At 46.8% G+C, this 15,007-nt stretch overlaps 1 long non-coding RNA gene across 1 annotated transcript; it reads left to right on the forward strand.

The window, feature by feature from the left end:
• The first annotated feature begins 9,160 nt into the window (after window positions 1–9,160).
• On the forward strand, window positions 9,161–14,306 carry LOC144141455 (uncharacterized). The gene is made up of 3 exons (XR_013316610.1): window positions 9,161–9,261; window positions 11,882–12,016; window positions 14,172–14,306. It is a non-coding gene; the product is annotated as an uncharacterized LOC144141455 (long non-coding RNA).
• Window positions 14,307–15,007: the final 701 nt, after the last annotated feature.

Consider the following 15,007-nt stretch of genomic DNA (forward strand, 5'->3'; position numbering starts at 1 on the left):
AGAAAGCGCAGGGAAAAAAGGTCCCGCCTGTAGCCTAGTGGTCATCGCAAAATAAAAGTATTATACAGGTCGTGGGTTCAGCTCCCACCCGGCGGGTATGTTTTCTCCACTTTCTTTCTTTCCTTCCAAATCATGTAGCTGTTTCAATGACCTACCGCATCCTCCCCTTTGCTTTGCGAGGTTTTCTTGACTGCCAAGCCTAATTTCTGTCTCATTTGCACGAGCCCCTCGTTTCCTATTCTTATTCGCTACATGCTAGGGATGGACCTTTGTTCTGACATTCTTGGTGCAAGAGGGAGCTTAAGAGGTTTCAACACTAATCGTCCACTCTGGACGTGTTGTAGACGCTCCAGGCTAGGTCCACGGGTTCAAAGAAAGTCCCCTCCACCCCGAATAGTCCGCGTGGCGTTGGCTACCACCCCCAAGTGCAGGAAACAAAACTACCTTAACGTAAATACCCCAGAAAGGGGATGGAAAATAGCCTCGCAGGTAGCGTAGTGGTCATTGCACAAAGCCGGTGTTTAGGAGGTCATGGGTTCGCATCCCAAATGGCGGGCATTTTTTTCTCTGTTTTCTTTCTTTCCAAATAGTTTATTTGTTTCAATGACGTAGCACATCCTTTCTTTTTTTCCGAGGTTTTCTTGACTGCGAACCCTTCTTTCTGTCTTACTTCCATGAGACGCTCATTTCCTATTCTTATTCGCTACATGCATACCGAGGGCCTCTGCTCTGGCAGTCTTGGGGGAAGAGGGAGCTTAAGATTGTTCAAAGATGGTTGTCTAGTCTCGCCATGTCGTAGACAATCGTGTCACGGCCAGGTGGTTAAAAAGAAGGTCCCCTTCACCCCGAGTAGTGCGGTTGGCACTGGCTACCACCCCCAAGCACAGGAAACAATAATACTTTTGCATAAATACCCAAGAAAGTAGAGGAGGAAATCACCCCGCCAGTATCGTAGTAGTCATCGCACCACACCAGTACTCTGGAGGTCGTGGGTTCGGATCCGAACTGGTGGGAATCTTTTCTCCACTTTCTTTCTTTCCAAATTTTTTAGCTGTTTGAATGGCCTACCACATCCTCCCCTCTGCTTTCCAAGGTATTCTTGACTGCCAACTCCTTTTCTGTCTTATTTTCAACAAGCCCCTCATTTCCTATAAATAAATATATATCTATATATATATATTGTAACGAAGAAGAGAGGTCCGGGTCAAGAGACTAAAGCTCATGCCGAAATTCAAGCAGAAGCAGGGCAATCCCCACGGACAATCGCCACGCATCAAGCGCGCAGCATGCGCAGCGTGATCGAGTTCAGTTCTGGCTGCCCCTGCTTCTTCGGCTGCTCGAGCTCCTTCAGCCTCCGTCGCTTGATCCCCTCGGTTCCTTGGCTGTGTAAATAAACCCCAGTACATTTTGGTGGAGTGTGCGGGTTCGAGCTCACCTCCCATCACCCTGGAACTTCGAAATGGGCGGCTTCCAACCCCAACCATGCCCGGTAACGACAACGCCACTCAACCGCAGCCGACACCCTCGCCTGTGATCTGTTCTGGCGCGCTCCGGGAGCGGGATCCTGCCAAGTTCACCGGCACTGGCGACTATGACGCTGACGATTGGCTTTCGTCATACGAGCGCATCAGCAACTACAACAGATGGGACGACCCGATGAAACTCAACAACGTGAGTTTTTCCCTCGAGAAGGTCGCAGAGCTGTGGTACAACAATAACAAGACCGACATTCATACCTGGACGGACTTCCAAACGCGCTTTATGGAAGCTTTTGATCGCCCTGCCGTGCGGAAAATTCTCGCCGAACAGCACCTTCGCTGACGAGCCCAGCAGCTGGGAGAAAATTTCACCAGCTACATCGAAGACGTCGTGGTCTTGTGTAGGCGGGTCGACCCCGCAATGACTGACGCCGAGAAGATCCGGCACATCTTGAAAGGCATCGACGATGGTGCTTTTCAGATGCTCATTGCAAAAGATCCGACCACGGTGAGTCAAGTTATAAGTCTGTGCCAAAGCTATGACGAACTGCGCAGCGCCGGGTCGTGGCCCGTCAACCTTTGGGACCAGTGAATACCGTGTCGGGCCTCGCTCTCCCTTCGGAAAGCCCGTCCCTTTGGGCAAAAATACAAGATTTTGTGCGCGAAGAGGTGGCGCGCCAAATATCTTGCGTGCCCCACGTTCCGGAGACGTCATCATCTCTAGCTCCTGCTCTTCAAACTGTTATTAAGGAGCAAATCGCCGAAGCGCTTCCGACGTCTGAACTTTCTGCTGAAGACGCCGCACCGCTAAAGTACGCTCAATTAGCGGCCCGAGCTCCACGCCAGTTCCCCGCAATTCGTCGTCTGGGGCCAACGTTTTCTCCGCCCCCATCTCACATGATGCCGCCAGTCACCACTCCTTGGCGAACACCTGACAACCGGCCTATCTGCTTCGCCTGCCGCATACCGGGCCATGTCGCACGTTATTGCCGCCGTATGCCACTATCTCGTCCCGACGCACTTCGTGCAGCTGCCTACTCACCCCATCCCATATCGATGTATGAGCCGCCGCCGCTTCGTCCTGGCGCACATCCTGGTCCAACTCCTGATCATTTTCCGCCCAATCATGCCGTTGACGCCAGCCGCCGTTCACAGTCACCACGCCGCCGCTCACTGTCGCCCATGCGTCGCCGCTCCGGAGATGTCCAAGAGAGAAACTAACGTGCGCAGTTCACGAGGCACGAACTGCGCACCCATCGAAATGCACAAGACCTCGATCGCCCCCAAGAAATGTCATCGACGTAACAATTGACGGTATACGCCCAGTCGCCCTCGTAGATACAGGAGCCGCTATTTCTGTCATAAGTGAAAAACTTTGTCGCCTATTGAAAAACGTTACCACACCCCTCACAGGACTTTTGCTTCGTACCGCAAGCGCTGAACAAATCGAACATTATGCGACGTGTACAGCCCGTGTAGTTATTCAGGACGCCATTTACCCCATTGAGCTCGTCGTCCTGGCCTCGTGTTCCCACGACATTATCCTGGGCTGGGATTTCCTGTCTCGCCATCACGCGATCGTCGATTGTGCCCGTGCCGAGGTCGAGTTATCTGCTCAATATGATGAGACTTTGTGCGATGTTTCCGGTTTGTCCGCTTCCAGCGACAAAATCATCATCTCCGAAGACGCTCATATTCCGCCGTACAGCTCTATTCTTGTACCTCTGTCTTGCTACTCTACCTCCGATGGCACGGTTCTGTTTACTCCTTCCGAAGTATTCCTCCTCCGGAAAAACCTACCCCTTCCTTTCGCTGTTTTGGAGCTCCAGTCTGGCGGCACGTCAATGTGGATTACGAATCCGACCCCCTGCCCTTTGAGTTGGCTGTTCGGCGAATCCCTCGGCAATATTGAACCCATAGCCTCCATTCTCTACTTCGACGGTGCCGAATTGAGTACATCTGCCCTGGACATCAACGCTCTCACCACTCCGTCCTCCCATGCCCATCCGCTACCGGCCGACGCTTTCGCCTCTTCATTAGACAGCAGCTTGACCTTAACGCAGCGCACACAATTGCTCGCACTGCTAAGCGCCTTCCATTCTTCCTTTGACTCGAACCAAACTGCCCTGGGCCGTACGTCAACTGTCGCCCATCACATCGACACTGGCGCACAGCCACCTTTGCGCCAGCGTCCATATCGAGTATCACCATCTGCACGCCGCGTCATTGGTGAGCAAGTGGAAGACATGCTTCGGCGAGGTGTCATCCGACCGTCGCAAAGCCCGTGGTCATCGCCGGTAGTGCTCGTCACTAAAAAAGACGGCTCCATACGTTTTTGCGTTGACTATCGGATGCTTAACAAGGTGACCCGCAAAGATGTCCACCCTTTTCCCCGCATTGACGATGCCCTTGACTGCTTGCACGGTGCGGAATTTTTCTCTTCATTAGATTTGCGATCCGGCTATTGGCAGTTTCCGATGGCCGAATCTCACCGACCGAAAACAGCCTTTGTTACTCCCGACGGCTTATAGAGTTTAATGTAATGCCATTTGGCCTTTGCAACGCGCCCGCAACGTTTGAACGGATGATAGACAACATCTTAAGAGGTCTCAAGTGGAACACGTGTCTCTTTTATTTAGACGATGTTGTCGTGTTTTCTCCAGATTTCGAGACACACCTCATCCGGCTCAAACAAATTCTGACCTGCCTGACGGCCGCTGGACTACAGCTAAACTTGAAAAAGTGTCGTTTCGGAGCACGAAAATTGACAATCTTAGGCCATGTGGTGTCCAAGGAGGGTGTTCTACCTGACCCGAACAAGCTACAAGCAGTCGCGGAGTTTCCCAAGCCGACGTCACTCAAGGCCCTCCGCAGCTTCATTGGCCTCTGCTCTTATTTCCGCCGGTTTGTCCGAAATTTCGCTTCCATCATAGCGCCCCTAACAAGACCACTCGGCAGCGACAATGGAATAACTTCGTGGTCGCCAGACTGTGACAAGGCTTTTTTCTACTTTACGGCTGTTGCTGACATCACCGCCCATTTTGCGCCACTACGAGCCCAGCGCCCCAACCGAAGTGCACACAGACGCCAGTGGTGTCGGCCTCGGTGCTGTTCTCGCACAGCGGAAGTCTGGCTACCAGGAATACGTCGTTGCATATGCCAGCCGGACCCTCACGAAAGCGGAGTCCAATTATTCCGTAACGGAAAAAGAGTGTTTGGCCATTGTTTGGGCCTTGGCAAAATTCCGGCCTTACTGATACGGCCGCGCATTCGACGTTGTTACCGACCACCACGCCCTATGTTGGTTGTCGTCTCTCAAAGACCCCACGGGACGGCTTGCACGTTGGGCCCTACGTATTCAAGAATACGACATTCGCGTCGTTTACAGATCAGGGCGCAAACACTCTGACGCCGATGCCCTCTCTCGCTCGCCTCTGCCAGATTCGACGACGTGCCCGATTCACCGGAGTCCATCGTGTCTGCGCTCACGCTTACTGACCTGACCCTTCACCAGCAACAAGACCCTTGGGTCTCTTCTATTATAAAGTACCTTACGGTCCCGACGGCCACCTCCCAACCTCGAGCACTACGACGGCAAGCAGCTCATTTCGCTGTGCGGGGGGGTCTTCTATACCATCGCAACTATATGACCGACGGAAGGAAATGGCTGCTCGTAATACCACGCCATCTACGAGCCGAAATATGTGCAGCTTTCCACGCTGACCCCCAATCCGCCCACGCTCGAGTCTTGAAAACTTACGCTAGGCTTCGTCAGCGGTATTACTGAAAGGGAATGTATAGTTTTGTGCGCAAGTACACCCGTGGCTGTGAGGCCTGCCATTGACGCAAGCAACCCCATCCAAAGCCTGAAGGAGACTTGCAACCGCTACCGTGCCCTTCACGCCCCTTTGACCGGGTTGGAATTGACCTTCACGGACCTTTACCATTCACGCTTTCTGGGAACAGGTGGATTATCGTCGCCGTAGACCATCTTACGCGCTACGCGGAAACGTCCGCGCTTCCCAGCGCTACGGCACGTGACGTCGCCCTGTTCCTTCTTCATCACTTCATCCTACGTCATGGTTCCCCCAAGGAGCTTCTCAGCGACAGAGGACGAGTATTTCTATCCGAAGTTCTAGAAGCTCTCCTCAGTGAATGCAAGATCGTTCACCGGACGTGTACTGCCTACCACCCGCAAACAAATGGTTTGACGGAACGATTCAATCGCACGCTTGGTGACATGCTTGCTATGTACATAGCTTCCGACCACTCTAACTGGGACGTGGTGCTTCCATTCGTGACATTCGCGTATAATACCGCAACGCAGACCACCACCGGGTTTTCTCCCTTTTTCCTTCTTTACGGACGCGAGTCCTCATGCACCATGGATGCCATATTCCCATACAGCCCCGATGCCTCGGAAAGCAAGCCCGTCTCCGAGATAGCGCGACACGCTGAAGAATGTCGCCAGTGAGCTCGTGCCTTCACGTCCCGTGAACAAAGTCGCCACAAGTACCAACATGACCTTGGTGGGTCATCTCCGCCCTCTTTTCCCCCTGGATCTCTTGTTTGGCTATGGATACCGCTCACAACGCCTGGCCTGTCTTCGAAGATCCTCGCCAAATATCATGGCCTGTATCGCATCATAGAGCGCGCATCACCGGTAAACTACGTTGTCGAGCCGCTCACACCATCTGACGACCTTCGTCGCCGTGGCCGCGAGACTGTTCACGCCAACCGTTTGAAGCCCTACCACGAGCCCATCGTCTCGCCCTCGCCATGAAGTCGCCAGGATGACTCCTTGTCACCCGGGGGTAATTGTAACGAAGAGAGGTCCGGGTCAAGGGACTAAAGCTCAGTCCGAAATTCAAGCTGAAGCAGGGCAATCCCCACGGACAATCCCCACGCATCAGGCGCGCACGCCTTTTGATTAGATCTCGAATGCCTTACCAATTCGGCTATCTGGGCAACTGTGTTCTCTTTCACTTTCTGGGGTATTTATATTTACTACAACTGTATCTGACGCTTCAGGGTGGTAGCCAGTGCCACTCAGACTACACGGGGATAAGGGGGCCTTCTTTTCAACCCCCTGGGCTTGACGCTAACGTCTACAGCCTGTCATAAGCGGGTAACTGGAGGGAAACCCTCTTATGCTAACTTGGCATCAAGGCTGCCAGAACCGAGGCCCTCGCTAAGCATTGAACCATAAACAGGTTTGGAAATGAGCAGCTCGTTAGGAAATACAGAAAGAAATGCCGGCAGTCTACAACGCCAAAGAAGGCATGAGGGAATGGTTAGACTATTTTTCACCGTTAGTGACGTTACATTTTTTTCATTATTATTACGTAAGAAAGAAAGAAAGAAAAACACGCGCCCAGAGTGGGGACCGAACCCACGCCTTTCGATTAGATCTCGAATGCCTTACCAATTCCTCTAAAAAAAGTAATTTAACGTCACAAACGGTAAAAAATATTCTAACCGTTCCACTATGCCTTCTTTGGCGTTTTAGACGGCCGGCATTTCTTTCTGTATTTCCTAACGGGCCCCTCATTTGCAAACCCGTTTATTGTGCAAAGCCTAAGCGAGGGCCTCGGTTTTGGCAGCCTTGATGCCAAGGGAGCATAAGAGGGTTTCTCGCCAGTTACCCGCTGATGACAGGCTGTAGACGTTCCCGTGATGCCCAGGGGGTTGAAAAGAAGGTTACCTTATCCCCGTGTAGTCTGAGTGGCGCCGGCTACCACCCTCAAGCGTAAGATACAGTTGTAGTATTTATACATACCTCCGAAAGTGAAGCAGAACACAGTCGCCCATACAGCCGAATTGGTAAGGCATTCGAGATCTGATCGAAAGGCGTTGGTTCGGTCCCCACTCTGGGCGCGTGTATTTCTTTCTTTCTTTCTCACATAATAATATTAAAAAATAATTGAACGTCACTAACGGTAAACAATAGTGTAACCATTCCCCTATGCCTTCTTTGGCGTTATAGACTGCCGGCGTTTCTCTTTGTAGTTCCTAACGAGCCCCTCATTTCCAAACCCGTTTATCGTGTGAAAGCTTAGCGAGAGTGTCGGTTCTGGGAGCCTTGATGCCAAGGTAGCATAAGAGGGTTTCCAACCAGTTACCCGCTGATGACAGGCTGTAGACGTTCGCATCACGCCTCGGGGGTTGAAAAGAAGGTCCCCTTCTCCCTATGTAATTTAGAGTGGCGCTTGATACCACCCTCAAGCGTCAGATACAGTTGTAGTAAATATAAATACCACAGAATGTGAAGGAGAACACAGTCGCCCAGATATCCGAATTGGTAAGGAATTCGAGATCTAATCGAAAAGCGTGGATTCGATCCCCACTATGGGCGCGTGTTTTTCTTTCTTCCTTTCTCACTTAATAATAATAAAAATATTGTAACGTCACTAACGGTAAAAAATAGTCTAACTATTCCCCTTTGCCTTCTTTGGCGTTGTAGACAGGCGGCATTTCTTTCTGTATTTCCTAACGAGCCCCTCATTTCCAAACCCGTTTATCGTCGAAAGCTTAACGAGGGCCTTGGTTATGGCAGCCTTGATGCCAAGGTAGCATATGAGGGTGTCCGCCTATGAAAGGCTGTAGACGTTCGCGTCACGCCCCGGGGGGTTAAAAAGAAGGTCCCTTTCTCCCCGTGTAGTCTGAGTGGCGCTGGCTACCACCCTCAAGCGCTATATACAGTTGTAGTAAATTCAAATATCCCAGAAAGTGAAGGAGAATACAGTCGCCCAGATAGCCGAATTGGTAAGGCATTCGAGATCTAATCGAAAAGCGTGGGTTCGGTCCCCACTCTGGGTGCGTGTTTTTCTTTCTTTCTCACGTGATGGTAATAAAAAATAATGTAACGTCACTAACAGGAAAAAATAGTCTAACCATTCCCCTATGCCTTCGTTGGCGTTGTAGACTGCCGGCATTTCTTTCTGTATTTCCTAACGATCCCCTCATTTCCGAACCCGTTTATCGTGCCAAAGCTTAGCGAGGGTGTCGGATCTGGCAGCCTTGATGCCAAGGTAGCATATGAGGGTGTCCGCCTATGAAAGGCTGTAGACGTTCGCGTCACGCCCCGGGGGTTAAAAAGAAGGTCCCTTTCTCCCCGTGTAGTCTGAGTGGCGCTGGCTACCACCCTCAAGCGTCAGACAGAGTTGCAGTAAATAAAAATATCCCAGAAAGTGAAGGAGAACATAGTCGCCCAGATTGCCGAATTGGTAAGGCATTCGAGATCTACTCGCAAGGCGTGGGTTCGCTCCCCACTCTGGGCGTGTGTTTTTCTTTCTTTCTTTCTCACGTAATAATAATAAAAAAATGTCTAACTATTCCCCTATGCCTATTTTGGCGTTGTTGACTGCCAGCATTTCTTTCCGTATTTCATAACAAGCCCCTTATTTACAAACATATATATATATATATATATATATATATATATATATATATATATATATATATATTTATATATTTACATATATATATATATAAATATATATATATGCCATCTTGTATTCACAAATAATGTTGCAGCATTTGTCTTCATAACAGAACCATCAATATTTTCTCTATTTACGCTGCTTCAGGATTGCTAAGGCCGTTTCATTCGGCATTGATAAAAATTTCTTTTCTTATAATATTTACTTTGTTTATTTTCCAAACTTTTCTTAGGTATCGCATTCCGAGAAGGCGTTTGCACAGGGAACAAAGTCGCTCTGGGAGAAGACAACCCCCGGACATTTCTAGGAGTGAGAACAGCGGCACACGAAATAGCACATCTGTAAGCTGACGCTTTATACAAAAGGTGTCTGCTGATAATGCGTACTCGGGTGACAAAAATATCCTGCAAATGAAAACAAGCCCATGTGTATTTCAAATGTAATTTTATGCTTTGAAAATATATATGAAAGACTCGTTCTTTCTTGAATTCTCAATTTTTTATCCTTTTTCCTTATTGATCTTAGCGGCATTATAAACCTTAAGTGTGCGAAATTCATAGCTCCAAAAATTACAACAACTTTCAGTAAGCAGTGCTTTAACACTAGCAGCATTGAGTGTTTTGTCGCTAAGTCGCTAAGCTGTTTCATAATAGTATGCCATACTAGGATGTGAAGACGGGGTAGTTTGTTCACAATCATGTCGAAAATAGCCACAGAAGTGGAGGAAATGACTATAAAAAGGGATACAAGTGTTCGTGAATAACTGAACAAATTTATTGGGCACAGAAAATAAGAGAAATGCAAAAACAAGAAATTTATGATCGCAGATGTGCTATATCCTAGGGTGGTAACTCAACTGGTGATTTACTAGTTCATGTGGCCGCTGTCGGGCTCATAATATGCCTCATAAATTTCGGGTGTTCTTTTTTCACCGTAGTGCTTAGGCACATGACTCGGCTGAACCAAGATGTTACACGAGGGCCCTTCGGACACATGAAGGAACACACGCGGCAAGGCTGCTGCCAGTGGCGAATTTGATCGCAATCGCATGCCCAAGCAAGCGTTCATTGGCACATCGAATAGTTTGTGCTAAACACTAGCTGCCGCAAGACAATGGGTTCTCCTGCACAGTCTCTGTAGTGCACTCGATTAAAAGCCTGATGACTAATGCTACAAGCATTGCGGCTTCGCTTTTCCGAGGTCACCTTCTTCCAAAGGCTGCCATACTTTTTCGTGGAGAAGATACATCTCGGACTCGGGAATGGTTTTCAATTCTTTTCTACCTTGTGCAAGATGCCTTGAATATAGCAGATTACCACCATGCTCCCGTAGTCACTGAGTCGTTTAGAATATGCTCCTACACGCTCTACAGTCAGTAACTTGCTTGACTTGCTACCGATGAGGGTATTGAGGGTATCCAGCCAGACACTAGAAAGCACTTACGTGGTCTCTATGTGCTTGTAACACGGCTGATCCATTTATTTAGTTGGTAGTTGGCTCCGTGCTTGTCACTTTATTGTCGTCTGTTCCGTCCCTCTGTGCCGTTTTTTGTTAAAATTACAATATGTGCCTCTAGTTATTTGTGAAACTGTTTGCCTGTAATTTTTTTCATTTATAACCGATGATAGCACTAACCAAACCCAATGATCATTTTCAGCAGTTCGCTGGTTTTTAGTAATTTAGAAATACTGGCATTGCATCCGCTAATCAGGAAGTATAGTGAATCAAACTTTCTGAAGGTTTGCACAATCTCTGCCCACGTACATACACCACACCCCTGTATTGTGTACTGCACTTGAGACTAAAGGTGAAAGCCTGGCCTTCTTTTTTGTCGGCTACACCGTATTTATATCTGTGTTTTGTGTTTCTTCCTTTGCCTTTTACGCACATTTCACTCGATAGCCCGCTTTCGACAACTATAAGGGCTGGTACTAGAAAACTGGTGTTCAATATGCTGATAAGCTCCTGTTTTTCTTCTGTGGCACGGTGTTCCCGCATCACCTGTCTTGATCTAAGCGTCGGGTGCGTCAGGGTACCTCTAGTTCTGCTGGAAACGGAAAGAAAAACATGGGTAATTGGGTTTAGTCTAAGCGCATACAAAATTGCGTTCATTACCTTTGTTTGCTGTCAAATTTCTCTACAGTACAATAAAAATGCCCGCTTTGGCTAAATCGCGTACAAAGAAAGTGGCTTAAAATATATAAAACTAAAAATACGCAGAATTATTTGTATGTATTAGCGAATGAAAGTTGTGATTCTCGCTAAGCATATTACGCGCGCCTATAGCAACCTCAAACGAAAGCTTCTGTTCGCAAGGCCGTCTGCTGTAGCTATATGGGACGCAAGAGACACATACTATTGCATAGAATGGGTGCAGCATTCTCAGCTTTGACTTTATAGCAATACCCAATAAAGTTTTTCCTACAGAAATAAAAGGCCTTTGCCTGATCAACTACACACTGCCGAAGTTGGAATTTATGCAATTTATTTATCTTAGCCTTTTCTTAAAAATGATATTTTATAACCAACATGACTTAGGAAGCTTTGGCGGAATTTACTCATGTATATGAGACGTGGAGCCAATAATGAAAGGAGAGATAATCATCGTCATTTAGGTTCCGGTGGAATTTTCGTAAGCGGTGAGATATCAGGTTAAGTGATCACAATGCCTACACACAGAGCACAGCTCAGAATTCTATATGATCATAATTAAACGCGGTGTGGAAGTTCTCAACAGTTTGCTGTTCAGGACAACTCAAGAAGCCACGGGTACTTTTATACGCCCAAATTCATTATTTACCAAAGCTAGGCTCAGTTTATGTCTAGTGTTTGATTATTCTAGCAAATTGCTTGAGCATTTTGACTTTATGGTATGGGTTGCGCTTGCAAAAGGCTTCATTTTTTATCATCTTGCAGTTTCATGTTTTCTCAAAAGTCAACTTGTTTTCTAAACTTCTCTAGTTTAGGAGCAATACATGACGGTGAAGGCAAGGCGACCAAATGCTCAAAAGGAGACGGCTATATAATGACTTCCATTCCTCGAACAAAAGAGGTGTTCTCGCTGTGCACCATAGAACAAGTTGCGTCTTTTCTCAAGTAAGGCTGCTACTTAATAAAGTTTGGGTTTGGGCTAGTTGGTTTATAATTAAACTGTGAAACAGAGCTTTAAACGAGGACAGCGAGAGTGTCTAGTGTCTAGTGTCTAGTGTCAGCGCTAGTGTCTGCTACTAATGCATGCTTCTTGGAAATAAAAGTTGCCGCAAAAATTCCAACTCTTCCTCCTGCAAGATTGTTGCAGAAATTTGAGGAACTTGCTGCACTAAACCATGAAAATTTTGTATGAAAAATAGTTTAAAATACTTTACGCAAACACCAAACTCCAACTTTTCAGAATCTGTAGGGCCTAAAGATGTAAATTCTAAGAATAAACAGCAAACAACAATACACCCGACACATTTTTTTTTGCGATTCGGGAATGTCACCTTCTAACATCAAGCTGGGGAGTGCGTTCAAATGGTCGAGGATACACTTCCGAAACATTTATTAGGAAATGGGTTTATTGTTACCTCAAAGTAACAGCAAGGTTTCGTAGGGGTGTTGCCTGAGGGGCGAATATATTCTACAGAGTCTTAGCAACAACAGCGAGAAAAGGAGGATGATTGCAGATAGGCATGTTTGGTTGCATACTTGAAACTTACATTGTTGGTGATAGTCTAAACGCTGGCACAAGGATTGCTGGAGTCATGTGCAAGGAAGATAAAGAATGAACGTGGAAACAGTTTGGTGACGGCACGTGTCAATTGCGCCGCAACATGGGTAACGCACGTACGCATAAACTATGAAGATCTACCCAGTCGGCCATCGCCATACACCTACTGTGACATACTCCGCTGCCTTTAGGCCAAACAACGATAACCGAGATGGAGATCAACCACGTAGGAGCCTCCACGCGCGCGTAGATCCAGCGTACTCTACTGCCGCGCGTTGTGTAGGTCGGTTAGCGCGGACTCATCTTTACGAGAACCAACTGAAATGCATTTTCCTGAACTAAAACAACTAGTGCCAATAAAAAATACGTATATTTAAAGCATAGACAGGTTAAACAGTGCTTGCGGCAAGAAAAACATTTAAAGTTTGTATAGAACAACTCAGGGGAGATTTTCTCTGTGCAACAAATAAATGGTCACCTCAAATTAAGTTGTCTGAATGATGGAGTCAATAAAAAGGGTCGCCAAAAATCACCTGCAGTGCAACGTAATGTCATCTAATGAGCAAAGCTGCAAGGTCATAGTGAGCGTGCATCACAGCGGCTGGGTATGTTTTTCATACCGATGGCAAAAGACGTTTCTTGTACAACACTACTGTGTAAACTTTGCCAAAAAACTATTCAATCTCTCACAATGGTGTTTGGCAAGGTGGCCTGTGACACATAAATCCAGTGGTGGCACAAACACAAAAGTTTGTTTTGATATAACTTTGTACACTTTTCGCTTTTTAAGTGGTTGGCAAAATCAACTGGATTGGTTGGAATAACTACAAAATAGTTCTTCGCCTGTTACTTTCTTGTTCACTTGTAGGCTTGCCGCTCTACCGTATTCCTGTTGCAATTGGTACCAAGTTAGATGTGTGTATGGGTGGATAGCTGTCTTTGCTAGTAAGTGTTGCAAAAACTACACTGAGCTTTTGGGTAACAATGTGTAAAACCGTTGAGTTTCACCATGTCTGCAAAAACCACTGTGAGCTAAGCATAATTTTTAGTTGTGCATTTCAACACTTTTGAGTGTAGGCAACACAGGGAAGCAAAGTTACATTGGCGCTTTCCTCTCAATTGCCTTGCAATGTAACATTGTCTGCAGAGAATAGATAATAACTAGCTGGTATATATGTAGTGTTCACTGTTGTTCCAGAGATATTATAAATTCACGCATTTTCGCTGGTATGAAGGCTTCCTGGCAAAGAAAAGTTACCATCTGATTCCAAACCTAGTGCAACTAGGGTCTTTTCTTAAGGTGTTCTTTTTGAATTTTCTCCACTTCTCATGTCCTATAGTCTATCATCATTGGAGAAGCTTATTGTGCTTGTCCTTCCTGTAGTTGGCTGGTTTTCTTCCTGAGGCCTAAATCTGAACGCTTGAGACTAAAAAAGTACAGAACTACTTGGTTCACTACAACTGAAATAGCTGCACAAACCAAGCAAGAAATTAAACAATGATTTGTGTTTGTTAACAAAGTGAATACCGAATTGTATGCAGGACACCACAGGCTGATTGCCTACGTCAGAGCACATTCACAAGGGCTCTTTCACTGCCTGAATTAAGTGTCAAATTGCCTGGGGAAGTTTTGGATGGACCAAGATTTTGCAAGCACTACTTTAGCAACTACAGCAATGCAACATACGTTAAGGTAAGAACGCTTAGTGTCTTAGGCCTGATCTTAACCAATCAGAGTCGTTCGAAACGCCGGTATATTTTGGGACGAGATTATTCGGTTATTTTTTCTTTACACTTGATAACAATGCTAATTGGCGTAAATGTCAAGATTGCAATTTTTTTAATTTGAGTGGGTGGGACAAATGATGTGAGCTGTGGGAGCAGGTGGACGGGTTGATTAAGTTGAAATAATAGTAGTGACGGCGGGAAGCTCACGTTGTGTCACTTACAGACATAAGGAGAAAAGGTCAAAAGCACCACTTGTAATCGAATAAGACAAGCGGGCCCTGCTAGAGTCTCATAGGTTAACACAAATAAACGAAACAGCAGTTGTTCTGGCTACGGCGGAATTAAATCATTTTGTCATGGTGCATGTCCTTGCTATGTGCCACTCACTCCTCGCAAAAAAAAACGCACCTAAGAGTGAACCTGAAAATGACATTTCCCCCTAATATGTAAAGTGTGAAGGGTGACCGGATGTGCAACTTCTCGCTATCTCCGATCTTGTGGGAACTACAAGTTTCTCGAGGAAGGAGAATACCACCGTTAAACAATTTTGTATTCAGGTGGGGAAATTTTTTACACTAAGCACGCCATCTTCTTTGGTAGACACGCATAGTACTGTATCAGAAGCACAAAAGCCTAGGATTTCTGCTTCT

Source organism: Haemaphysalis longicornis, unplaced genomic scaffold, assembly GCF_048455015.1.
Source record: "Haemaphysalis longicornis isolate Haplotype H1 unplaced genomic scaffold, Haemaphysalis longicornis Haplotype H1 scaffold_6, whole genome shotgun sequence".
NCBI lineage: Eukaryota > Metazoa > Arthropoda > Arachnida > Ixodida > Ixodidae > Haemaphysalis > Haemaphysalis longicornis.